We start from the raw sequence: 14,412 nt of genomic DNA on the forward strand, positions 1-14,412 counted from the left end.
TTGGTTTGTTGCTGTTTGTTGTTGTGTATCTGCTGTTGCTGTGCTTACTGCATATTGCCCAGCTGATCATTCCTCTCTTCTTTTGTTCTGCTATACCTGGTACACAACTAATACTGTCAAATGTAATATGAAGTTGAGTATGAATACAAAGAAAAGGGTTGAAGATCATTTATTTATGTATAGTCTGTACACTGAATGATCCGGGATGTATGATAGCTTGTATTTTGTTCGGATACTGGGTTAGCTTTAACACATAGCAACTGTATATGTAGGGTAATTTGACATCCAATTGTATATGCAGGCTGGTAGATAGAAGCATTCCCAATGCAATAGGTTGTATCTTAGATTTAGTTTAATGGTGTAGTATAGTTCTGTAATGTATGCCAAGCATGAAAATCGTACTCTACTAGTTAAGTTCTTTCCTTTCCGATAAACTGTTTCATATAACTGGTAAACCATGTTTTAAGACAAAGAACACATAGCTTGCAATCTCAACCTCGCGAAAGTCGAACCCAGGTCGAAACGGACCAAGCAGGCCCGCATCGAACAAAACCATGGCCCAGGTCTGGCCCATCACGCATGGGCTGGATTTGGGCCCGTGATTATGTATTCGGTTGACTGTGCACGCAGCCTCGTTTCTGATTTTTAAGCATTTCCGAATGCTGTTATAGATAACTGGCAAGCACGTAATTAATTAGGACTATCTACTGTTTTCAATTAGTAGAGACAAACACGACAAGAAACGTAGTTGCTATAGGATACCCTTTTAAAATAAGAACGAGATGAGCCTCGACAAAAATAAATAAAATTGCACAAGCTGCGGGGCCCTCGTCAAATGTATATTATCGAAGCATTCAGTTTCCAGGACGGGTCATTTAGCAAATCTCACAGCCCTCCCAGATAATAACGTGATAGCCTCTTTAAGCGCGTATTTAATAATTTTACCTTCTTAAATTCGGGTGCGCATTTATGTGACCCAAATCCAAATCTCGACGGATTCGAAATGTATTTCTAATCACGGGTACATTGATTATGATGTGGTTCGAGATGCATGTCCATGACGTCGCAAATTCCTTTAAAAAATAAGAATGAGATGAGCCTCGCCAAATAAAAATACAAATTGCGGGGGTCCTCACTAAATATTTGCTTTAAAAATTGTTTAGACTTCGGGATGGACCGTTTAGTAAAATTCCACGGTCCTACCCAAAATAAATACGCCAGTCGCTTTAGGCGCGCCTTTAATAACTTAATTTCCTTAAACTCGGGTGCACATTAATGTGACCCAAATCCAAATCTCAACGGAGTCAAAGTGTGTCGACGACCACGGGTACATTGATTGTAACGCGGTTAGAGATACCCTTTTCACAACGTTGCAATTCTTGATAAAAACATAATCAAATACATCACCTATGGGGACAATTCCCTCTTACAAGGTTAGAAAGGAGACTCACCTCGCTCTGAAGATCCATAATCAGCATTCCACGACCTTCCGAAGACTCGAATCGATGCACAATGCTCCAAAACTAGCCAATAAATATATGTTCAATTACTCATTACAACCCAATTTATAACAATTCCTAACCCCGATTGAAAAGTTAACAAAATTGCCCTCGGGCCCACGTGCCCGGATTCCGAAATCTTTCGAAGATAAAGTTTACCCATGAACTTACGACTCAAATATATGATTTTCTCTTAATTTCATGTCCAAAATCGTGATCAAAATTCAAGAATACCAAATTTCTAGGTCTTCCTCAAAACCCCCAAATTTTTACTAATTTCCATGTTAAAACTCATGCATAATCAATGTATTTAACTCCTATTAAGTGGGGATAACTTACCTTGCCATTGAATGATGAAACCCCCTCTTGAAATCCTCCAAGAATCTCCCAAGACAAGAGAAAAATGAAAGAAATGGGCCAAATCACGTCTTAAAACAAGTCACTGCCCAACACTACCCTTCTTCGCGAACGCGGAAATGCCCTCGCGTTCGCGAAGCACAACCTGCTTCAGCCCCAAAATTTCTTCATCGCGTTTGTGACCCGACGCTCGCATTCGCAAAGGCCAGCTCCCCGGACCCTACACGTTCGCATTCTAGGCCTCGCGTTCACGTAGGCCAACGGCCTCAGGACCCTCTCCCCTCTTTCCTTCTACGCGTTCGCGATATCCCATACGCATTCGCGAAGTCAACTCAGCCCACCCTTTGCATTCACGATTTTCACTTCGCGTTCGCGATTTCCAGTTTGCGTTCGCAATTTCCACTTCGCGTTCGCGAAGGTCAAATCTAGCAGCCTCCCACTTTCCTCTTCGCGAATGCGGGACTCACTTCGCGCTTCGCGTTCGCGAAGAAGGAAACCAGATACCAGCAATCAGCAGCAGTTTTTTATCCAAATTCGATCCGAAACCACCCCGAAACACACCCGAGGCCCCCGAGACCCTGTCCAATCACACAAACCAGTCCTATAACTTAACACAGACCTGATCGAGGCCTCAAATCACATCAAACAACATCGAAATCATGAATCGTACTCCAATCCAGACTTTATGAACTTTGAAATTTCAAACTTCTACATTCGATGCCGAAACCCATCAATTTACGTCCGATTGACCTCAAATTTTGCACACAAGTCATATTCGACATTACAGACCTTCTCCAAATTCTGGAATTGAAATACGACCCCGATATCAAAAAGTCAACTTTCGGTCAAATTTCCCAAAAAACTTCAAATTTCTATCTTTAGCCAAATGACTCAAAAATGACCTACGGACCTCCGAATTCACTTCCAATCGCACTCCCAATACCAGAATCACCATACGGGGCTATTCCTAGACTCGGAATCCCAAACGGACATCGATAACACTGAAATGCACTTCAACCCAAACTTATGAAATTTCTTCCAAAATGCTAACTTCCACAATAGGTGCCAAAACGTTCCCGGGTCTTCCGAAACCCAATCCGGACATACGCCCAAGTCCGAAATCATCATACGAACCTGCTGGAACCTTCAAATCCAGATTTCGAGCTCGTTTACTCAAAAATCCAACCTTAGCTAATTCTTTCAACTTAAAGCTTCTGAAATGAGAATTCACTTTCCAAATCAACTCCGAATTCCCCGGAATTCAATTCTGACCATGCGTACAAGTCATAATACCTGAAGTGAAGTTTCTCATGGACTCAAACTACTGAATGACGCGCTAGAGCTCAAAACGACCGGCTGGGTCGTTACATTCTCTCCCACTTAAACATACGTTCATCTTCGAACGTGTTGAGAACTACACTGAAGTAGTCTGAAATCACTGTTTAACACCTTGTGCACCTACCCGTGCTACCACAACTCAGTTGAGCATGTTAGCTCGATCAATTCTGGAGATATTTCCTTTTATTCAAGCAAATAAGCCTTAGAGCCCAATTCCAGCATCCGGAATTCTCTGCCAGGACTGTTTCCAACATATGATCACCATATCAATCACTACACGCTATACCCAAACATGACTACAAAATTTTTGCTGAATTCACACCTTGCACCACTTTACTCACAGGACCACAATAACACTCTCTGATCAAATTAGTCGATATTTCACAAATCTGATGCTCTCATTGCACCTCATGACATACATAGGTCTTACTCTAACTCTTACAATACCGCCACGACAGAAGAGATGTGTAGAAATTCATAACCAACTGCCGAATCGACAAATCATTGGGTCTATACTTCTGACAAGAACCATCACCTCATTCTGAACCAAATAATGGTCTTAGCTCCTTAATATACTTCATATAATCATATTGCACTGATCCTAAATCCAATGATCTCGTCTCAACAGTACAAACTGCTCAGGCAATAAGCCACCCAGACATGACAAAAGTCTTATATGATGCCACAATGCGCCAATAGGCTACCCAATTCTAACGTGATACAAAAGAAAAATGAACTCTGAAAAGAAAATTCAATTACCCCGCTCGCGAATCATGCATGCGACGCGGTCAACATAACTAAACCGACACCCCACTCGTGAATCATACATGCGATGCGGACACACAGCTAATATGAGCTTTCCTCAGAAAAATAGGAAACAAAACACATAAAACAGATACGGGGAACCGTACTCAACATCACACTATTGCGGCGTGCAACCCGATCTAAACAATATACCCATGGCAGCGTGCCACTCGATCCACACATAAAATTCACATAAGGAGACACACACCGAGCTTGATTGCTCATTACAACAAAATACCGAATATCGGTCACAGACACGCTAAGTGCATAACACCATCCTTGGTGAGACATATAGCGCCACAAGCTACAAAACTCAAGCACAACTGAGGTGAGATATACGATCTGAATCTCAAAAGCCATCCTGCTCATATAACATCATCTCTACGCGGAACCTCAACACATAAGAAATTCACCAAGCCATCTCGCAGCTCATATGACACAATAATATTACATGAAATAGCCATCGATGAAACAACATCCAATGTCCGAATACTCATCCATAAGGAGCGCTATGCTGAAATGAACACATCTGGCCTGATATAGAGCCCGTATTCATATTTAAATCACAAACCTCAAGATGGTTTTGATCGTACCGAACTAGGTCAATAATCTTTCTTGGGTCCATAATGACCCACTTTTGCCCATAACACACCAGAACAATCATCATGACCAGAGCAATCCTCCACAGTCCACAACCCAATAAACCGAGTGCCCTCCACGCATAAATTCTCATATCAATGATATCACCACAATCTTCATACTTGGTTTAAATCCTCAATCAATCAAGTGACTACATGCCACACTTATACAATCTTCCCGTAAGACATGCTCCCACGACCTTCCACGCCAGATAACAAGTTTGCACATCTACACCACTAACGCTGTAGAGCAAATCAAGAATCCACAACCAGGATGCATAGCCTTTTTCACAAAACACCGATCTTAGGTGACGCTAAAGACAATACCAACTTACTTTAAATTCCCAAGCTCCTTTCCTGCTCATCTGAGCCCGTGACATCCTTGTCAACGCCGAACCACAACCTTGATCCTCACTTTCAAATTTTATACTGCTTACTGCACCTAACAAGCCTACATGTTTCATTATAACTCCTGAACCAATAATATGGTAAACACTTCATCACATGGAAACTTTTCACTTAACTCATTCCAAGAGAACCATAGCAACACGCGAGTGAATTCTCATGACCGTAGAACATTCAAATCCTCAAGTAGTGGTCTAAACCACCATAAACCTTTCGGGATCCGTCTACACATAACCGTTCACAATACTTGAATACGTCCAATTACGGCAGCCGTTAAGCCTCGCACGTACCGCTACAAATCACATGCATAACTTAATCACGCTGAAGGAGCTGATCACCGCCACCATTATGCCAATTCAACCCTGGCTAATCAATCTAACTTCTTCTAATTCATCCTTAACTTGCCTTAGAGATAATAATAGCTCCATTCCTTACATCACCAACCTAAATCCGCACTCATCTTGAGTAACCCCATTCCACGAGACCACATTGTCTCCAAACCCATGAATCGTTTCACACCTCTTTGCAGGCACATTCGCATCTTCAACTGATACACCCATTCTGATAATTCATCTACAAATCTGAAGTCTTTTTCTCATTTTCCTCCTAATGCTACACTGCAAGTTAAAAATATCATAGAACATTCTGAGCCTCTTATCATAATCTTCTACAAAAGCTCAATTCTTAAGAGCCACCCACTCTGACTTGGTCCCGAATATAATCAATAAGGCCAATTATAGCACGCATTCCTCAAATTCTTTGCTCAAACCACTACTGATGACCCTCTTCCATAGTCATAATATCTCGCCAATATACCAATAACTAGAAATCTCATAAATAGATGACTATGCAACCAAATCATAGGCAGCGAGACTCTCCCACTTAGCTTGAAGCTACTATTACACAACCCTGGAACCCACCAAGGTCCTTTATCTCTTATTGACATGATCTTGCACAATGAAACCGCCAAATTCCTCAAAATCCTTCAGTTATCATTTCATGAACACTCTGAATCTCTAGCAACATCCACATATTCGACCTCTTAGTGGATAGACAGTAAAATCCTTTGTAGAAACTTCGCCAACCACGCGACAGCTGACCTGCTCACAGGAGATAACCCACCTGTGGAAATTACATGTCGACATCTCCCAACGAAGCTGCATTTCCTAACTACTACGAAATTAGTAACCCATCCTGAGCTCATGCTCACTCACTAGCTGCACAAGTCCATTCACTCCTCATGGACATCAACTAGAGGCACAACAATACATTCTAATCCCAAGTCATGTTGTATCCCTCTTCATATCAAGAAACTTCTTTCTGATACACCCAATTTCCCGTCGTATGCCAACCAATATTTCAAATCGAGCTCGCAAACCTAGTCACTGACCACCATGAATCCTAATTCACTCTAAACGTCTCCTCAAGGTGTGTAGTTATCCTGCCACTGAACCCATATGCTACACTGCCAGTCTCCCACTTTGGCCGAACCCTTTTCTTTATGCGACTATTTGACTTTTGCTCCTTACACCTGGCTTCCTTGGAAATTTTACCATCGCATAACACTTCCCACTTGTCCTCATTCTTTCCTTGCTGCCCAGTTGTTGCTTTGATCTGGACCCTATTTCTGCAATATTTGAAACAACAGATCTCCACTAACTTTAAACCTTCCTGAAGATCATCTCTTCTCGAGCCATCGACATTGGAAACATTGACTAGATCCTGAAACACCGCACCTCGCAATCTCTGATAGCCGCTTCTCTATTTCTATATCACAATGCCCTACCCCAAGGGAAAATTGTAGAAGATTATAACACCGGCAACTTAGCACATTTCAACAAGGTAAACATCACCTCATCACAGATGAGAATTCTACCACGCTCGCAAATAACAAGCCTCGTTACTCCATTAACCCAAATCTGAAAATCCTTAGCCCGATTGCCTTTCCCCCGCCAGGAATAAAATATCGAATCTCTAAATCATGCCCTGAGTAAACCTCCCTTCAAGACGTTCACTACCCCGACACGTAGGCAAGCATCCTACCATTACATCAATATTGCGCGACAATCGTTCATAAGCATCGTGGAAACTTGTGCCTAGCCTCAGAGCTCTCAGAAGTACAGCTACTAAGCTGAAACGACAGAATATCCTTCCACAAGGCGACGACAATTAGTCAAATCAACTACACCGGGAGAAGCATCTCGTACCACCTCTGTAGTGCCTTTAAAATTTCTCAATTCCTGATTTACAATAAGCGCTACACGTCGCATAAGATTGAATAGGAAGGAAATAAAGGCATAAGCCTCAAAGGAATCGAATCGCACGATGATGAATCAAGAAGGGAAGTACTCCTAACAGCCATGTAGCCTCTCAAAGATAAGTACAGACTTCTCCATACCGATCTGCAAGACTCTACTAGACTTGCCCATGACTCGTGAGACCTAAGGGAACCTAGTACTCTGATACCATGTTGTCACAACCCGAAATCCACTTAGGGTCGTGATGGCTGTAGACATGTGATTTTTGACCCTCCCCAAGATTTTTCATATTGTAGCACATAAATATTTAATTTAGGCCTAATATAGCTATTTCAACTCAGTTTTACTCTTTTACTTTTATTTTATTACAAGAAAACAAAAATTACAAAAAAATAGGTTCATTAAATGTTTTGTAGTCATTTTTAATCTTGAAACAAATACCAAAAAATAGTTTTATTTTAATGGTCAGTCTTATTTTAATAATTAGTTTTACTTAAGTAGATCTAATTAATAATTTTGATAATACTTTTTGTTAATTAAGCTAATTTTAAACATAGCTCGTCATAAAGGCCCAAGTTCCTAGCCCATTCCTTAAGCTAAATATCCAATACCCATTAAGCTAATCCTGGGGACCCTTCTAGACTCTTCTTTGGAACAAAAAATAAATAAAAGGCCCTAAGGACTTAAAACAAAAGACCTAGGGACTAATTGGCAAAATACACAAAAAATACACATTAGACCTAGACCTATACATAGGGGAAGTAAGGCCTAAAAAGGTGGGGACACAAAAAATACGCCTGAAAAAATCAAAAGAAAGAGGCATCTGAAAAGGGCTGACAGCCGTAGACAAAAGAACCTTCACCATAAAAATCGATGTTCACTTCTAAATTTTCAGCCATGAAAGGCAGCTAAACCATCTCCAAAAATGCACCAAAACTCACCCAAAACGACCTCCAATGCCATCCCATTTAAGCTTCAAAAACGAGTTGAACACTGCCCATAAACCAGCCCTTAAATCATCTAAAAAATAGCTATAAAAAATGTCCAAAAATAGTCCAAAAATCTGCTGTAAAATCGGCTGAAAAATAGCATCAAGCAGTCCCGAAATCAGCTCCAAACACAGTCAATGAAGCATCCCTGAAACACTCTTAAAAATCTAAGAAACATGCATGAAAATCAGCCGAAATCGCGACTGAAATTGCTGCAAAAACGCAGCAGCACTTACCCATTAAAACTCACGAGTTTCAGTCAAGGGAGAAGTTTGTTGTTTCATTTCTGCTGATGCTCCGGTCCGCGGGCGAGTTTGACCAATCTTTCTTACTTATAATTCAACACTCGGAGGTCCTTTATTAACAAATTGAAAAGTTCTGCTCAACAGAGGTCACTTTCTTATTTGATTCATTTTTGGTTTAATATAATGTGTTTGCTTAGTCTTTTAGTGCTCTATCTTGTTTGAATGCCTTTGATAGCTTATTAAATTGTTTAGTTGCTTGTGTTTTGTCCAAGAGCATTACTACAAATTGTATGAGTTAAGATTTATATTCATGTGTTTACTTGATGGGTGGACGTTACTAATTTGCATATTTCATCGCCACATTGAATTTCTCTTTTAGATAAATAACTCTGAAAGAAAAAATGAAAATATAAAGGGATTTCGGGTAAACTCTAATCAAATAGGCTTGTGGTTGTTTTGTTTTTCTTCTTCTTTTTCTTATTGTGTTAGCATATAGTTTTGGCTTAATCATTGTACATGTATGTCTTAAAATCTAAAAGTGGAAAATATTTGAAGACGGGCTGTAGCTGCGTTGGTTGGGCCTTGTGATTTTATGGTGAATCATGTGACGTTAATGGGCCATATGTTTGGGCTGATTTTTTTTTATAATTCCTAACCTTCAAATAGCCTCAAAATTAGGAAAATAAACACTTATGAACATTAGTAGGATGCCTTAGGCGCGTTTTAATTTATTATCGTGATTGTGGACATGTTCGCGTGACATAATTACGATTCCTTAAGGATAGATCGAGGCATGCCATTTAGTTGAACTTCCATGGCCCTCGCAAATTAAAATATGCGTAGTTGCTTTAGGTGCGTAATTTAAATTACCTTCCTAAACTCGGATGTGCATTTATGTGACTCAAATCCAATTCTCAACAACGTCAAATAAAACGTGTCATGGACCGTGGGTGCATTTATGTGACGTGGATCAAGATGTGCTTTAGACGACGTTGAATCTTTCTAAAAATAATTAATTAAAGCGGTTATAAAGTTAAAATTGAACCATAGGTTAAAACATGTATTAAAATCAAGTAAATAGGCCAAATATAACAGTTGAGCGACCGTGCTAGAACCACGAAATCCGGGAATGCCTAACACCTTCTACCGGGTTAACAGAATTCCTTACCCGGATTTATGTGTTCGCAGATGTAAAATAGAGTTAATTTTTCCTCGATTCAGAATTTGAACCAGTCACTTGGGACACCATAAAATTATCCCAAGTGGCGACTCTGAATTTAATAAATAAATAAATCCTGTTTCAATTGTCACTTTAAGTTGGAAAAAACTCCCCTTATACCCATTGCGGGGTGTAGGAAAAAGGAGGTGTGACAGCTCTGGCGACTCTGCTAGGGACAAGAACCCAGAATCTCTAGTTCAGGGTTCAAGAATTCGAGCTTAGAATAATTATATTTGGCTATATTTATTATCTGATTTTATTACATATTTGGGCCTAATGTGCTAAACATTGCTTTTTACCGCTTTGATAGTATTTGAACTGTATATAAACTGCTACGAAACCCCTATCTTCTCTCTTTTGAGGAGTGCACGCTGGCGTGACTTCTTTCTGTTAGTGTCATATCCCAAATAGAACGAGGTTCGAACAAGTTGCAAAGCGGGATGATCTTTTGGTTACCGGTACACTGCCCTCCCTCGGCTCGAGTTGTCCTCTCGGGTAAGCCAGGTCTAGAACAATACACCCAGGTTTTAAACCTAGAATAACGCAGCCTCATGCCGGATCCCTAGTAGGAACGTTTGTTTGCATCATGTGCATTTGACTTTGGAGACTCAACACAGGGGTTGGGTCTATCTAGGACAGGTGTACCCGAAATGAAAAGACTATCCTGATGCATCTTACTTGCTACTCGTGCATTCATTTGCTTCGGCTTGCATGCTGAGTAGCTTCTAGAATAGGGAAAGAAAATGAAAAAAAATGAAAATCGAAAAAAGAGAAAAGAAAAGAGAGTGAGAGGTAGGTATTTGAATTACCATGAAATTCTTTTGAAATTTTGAAAAAAGAAAAGTCATTTCAAAATAAGTCATATTTTCTTTTGTTTCGTCAAAACTGGGGGAACTACGCGGGTCTGATTTTAACCGGATGTGAGATACGTAGACAAAACTCATCGGTTCCGACCCATAATTTTCAAAAAATCCAAAAATATTTTCCTTTACTTCCTCTCTAGAAAAGTCTTTTTTTAAGACCCAAATTTTCAAAAAATCCAAAAATATTTTCTTTTTATTTCTTCCAAAAATCCAAAAATATTTTCATTCTTCTTTCAAAATTGAAAAGAAAATTCAAAATTCAAAAATATTTTCTTTTTTTTAGAAGCATTTCTTTCATAAATTCAAAATAAAATTTCAAAAATATTTTCTTTCTTCTTTAGAAGTTTTTCTTTCGAAATTCCAGAAAACAATTAAAAAAAAATCTTTCTTCTTTAGAAGTCTTTCTTTGCAAAAATGCTGAACAAAATTCAAAATCCAAAAATGTTCCATTTCTTCTTTATAAGTCTTTATTTCGAAAAATAAAATTAAAAATTAAAAAAAAAGTTAGTTTATTTACTTTATTCATGATCTTCCCGAACTACGCAAGATCTGATTCATGTTCCCATATGATACATATGCAACCTACATCAGGTTCGATCACCATTAAAAAGAAATGAAAAAAATTGAAGAAATATAAAATATTGATAATAATAAGGACTGAGTGAGTCCATTCTAACATGTTTTGTTTTGAATTGTGAAGAAAGTTAGAGTGGTCGGTTTGTGGTAAGCTGGAAACACAAGATCCAAGGAAAAATGATAACTGACATCGAAGCTGTTACAAGTGCTCAAGAGACTCAGGGTCAGAGGGTTCGACAAGAGTCTACTATGTTTGAGAAAAATAGAATACTGAAACAACAAATGACTGAAATGTGTCAAGCATGGGCCAGTGGTCAAGAACAACCTCGACATGAGTCACAATTTTCTACACAGCAAGAGCAGTACCACTATCCTGAGTACCACTCGTACTCGTTTGATCTTCCTGCAAACATTGAGAAGCCTACCCGAAAGATGGTACAGGAAGAAATGACCCAAAGAGTGAAAAGCTTAGAATAACGGTTGAAAAACATGCAAGAGTTGGCAGGTCAAAAGAGTGTTGCCTTCAAATATCAATGTATGTTCCCCGATGTCCACTTGCCGCCTGGTTTCAAGACTCCCAAACTTGAAAAGTATGATGGACATGGAGATCAACTGAGAGGTGCGGGAAGAAATGAAGAATTGTTGATGGCTTATTTTGGGGAAATCCTTATAGGAGTAGCCTCCGAATGGTTTATGGATCAAGACACGTCTCGCTGGTATGTCTGGGATGACATGGCACAGGCCTTTGTCAGATAGTTCCAATACAACATTGACATTCCCCAGACCGCAATTCCCTTTAAAAATTGAAGAAGAAACCAACTGAAAGTTTCAGGGAATATGCCATTAAATGGAGAGAGTAAGCGGCCAGAGTTAAGCCACCCATGGATGAGCACGAGTTAATCACTGTCTTCCATCTGGCTCAAGAGCTAGATTATTTTCAAAACATGATGTCTGCAATGGGTAAATCCTTCTCGGAAGCAATCAAAATGGGGGAAATGATTGAGAATGGTCTTAAGACAGATAAAATTATAAGTCAAGCAGTTCATAAAGCCGCAACTCAGGTTGTCCAGGCTGAATCTGATAATTTTAGTGACACAAATGAGAAGGATGAAGAAATCTTAATGACAACTGGGTCGAGAATAAGTTCCAGGAGAACATCTCGAAGGTATGCGCAGCCTCATCAGGTTTCCCATGACTCCCCTGAGCATTACTATCCCCCTCAGAACCCACAATACTTTGTCGCTCCACCTCAGTATGTTGGCCAGCCACCAAGAAATCCCAGAAGGCAAGCACCAGCACTGCAAAATCTCCACCAGCCTCCACAAAATTTTCAAATGCCCTATAACCCACATTCAGGCCAGAGGTATAGAAGGGAACAAAGGCTGAAAGATAATTTTACACCAATAGGAGAATCCTATGCAAGTTTGTTTGAGAAATTAAAGCAGTATGGCATGATTGCACATATTCCTCCAAATCATGTGGACCCCCGTGCAAGAAGCTTTGACCCTTCTAAAAGTCGTGAATACTATTCCAATGCCCAAGGGTACAATGTTGAAAGCTATCGGGATTTGAAAAGAGAAATAAAAAGGATGATCCAAGAAAACCTGATTGTGATCCAAGACAGTGACACCTAAAATATCGTGCAAAATCCTTTACTTGCACATCATGATGCACACTTTGTGGGGATGATGCCTGGTGACATGGAGTATGAGAATCCTCTCGGGAACTTGCTAATTAAAGTTAATGATGTTGAAATTGGAGAAGCCTCTGATGATTCTGATGAGCAAATCTACGGCTAAATGTCAAGCCTAGCAATTGAAAATTCATTCCCTCCTCACTAGGAAGGAATCTTGGTAGTTGTTTTTGATGTTTTTTCTATTATCTGGGTTATTTCAGGGTTGTGATCCAGATTTTATTTGTTTTATTTAGTCAAATCCTTCTATCCCTCCATTCTGTTTGCGTGAGTCTTGTCTTTTTGTTCTGTTGCTATTTTCATTAGCCGGGTTATTTAGGGTTGTAACTGGGATTTTAGGTTGTTTGTCTTGTTGTTTACTCAATAAAATATAGTTTGTCCTTTTGTGTCATTCCATGCTTAGTTCTTTTCATGCTAGTTTTAATGACATGACATGCCTGCGAAATTTTTGGCCAGAACTTAGAAAATTGATTTAATTTTGAATTGGACAACTGAGGAAAAGGCATTTTTGAGGATGAATAAAGAGTTGAAATACTTTGGAATTAAGGTCGAGTAAAATTCACCTTCAAATCATTGTGAAGATCGGGCTTGATGATGTTTAATCAATTGATGTTTGTTAGAAATTTTGACATTAAGGGATGGAAAGTGTCTTGTGACCATGACACACCAAGAGGACAGACATGTTCGTCAATGATGTGATCGCGAAAGATACTATGTTTGGCATTCTCGAGGTTGAGAGGCCCTCTTTCTGCTATCCAAACAGTTTATATCCTTTGCTACCCCTTTTTGAACCTGTGTTATTTTTCTTTGACTACCCTCTTTTGGAATCAAGTTTAGAGTCAAAAAAAAGAAAAAAAAATCCATGTCCCAAGAGTACAAACTGGGGCAATTCTTAGAAAGTTAAAAAAAAAAAGATTTGTCAAAGGTCCATGCCCTAAAAAATAGGAGTTGGGGCAACTTGTTTTGAAAACAAAAGAAAAAGAAAGAAAAAAAAAAGAAAAGAAAAAAAAACAACAAAAAGAAAAATAAAAAAATTTTAGTTAGGTGAGATGTTTGAACTACGTTCGACCTGATTCCTTTAAAAAGGATACGTAGGCAGCCTCACGGTTCGGTCCAACCAAATAAGAATTTAAAAGAAAAAAATATTCAAGAAAACATCCCACAATAGCTGAAACTGGGGCAAAGATTTTATTTCATTTTCAAAAGAGTCGATTCCAAAAGTTGTAAGTATACAACCCCGTCATCTTTAGTCTTTTTTGAGCCTCATGTCGGCCTTTCATCCAACCCTATCTAAAAACGTTCCAAATAAAAACCCTCAATATGCCTTCAAGAATGCCAAGAGAAGCATGCAATGAGCAACGGTTGTCACACGACATATAGCACTGTCAAGTTACTCACAAAAAGTGAGAAAAATAAAAATAAAAATAAAAATGAGAGAGTCTTACTAGTGAAAACCTTCACGGGCACTGTAAGGCGACAGTAAGCAGAGATGAATAAATGAGACAGGCTTGTTGGTGAAAACCCCTTG

This window comes from Nicotiana tabacum, chromosome 3 (genome assembly GCF_000715075.1).
Source record: "Nicotiana tabacum cultivar K326 chromosome 3, ASM71507v2, whole genome shotgun sequence".
NCBI lineage: Eukaryota > Viridiplantae > Streptophyta > Magnoliopsida > Solanales > Solanaceae > Nicotiana > Nicotiana tabacum.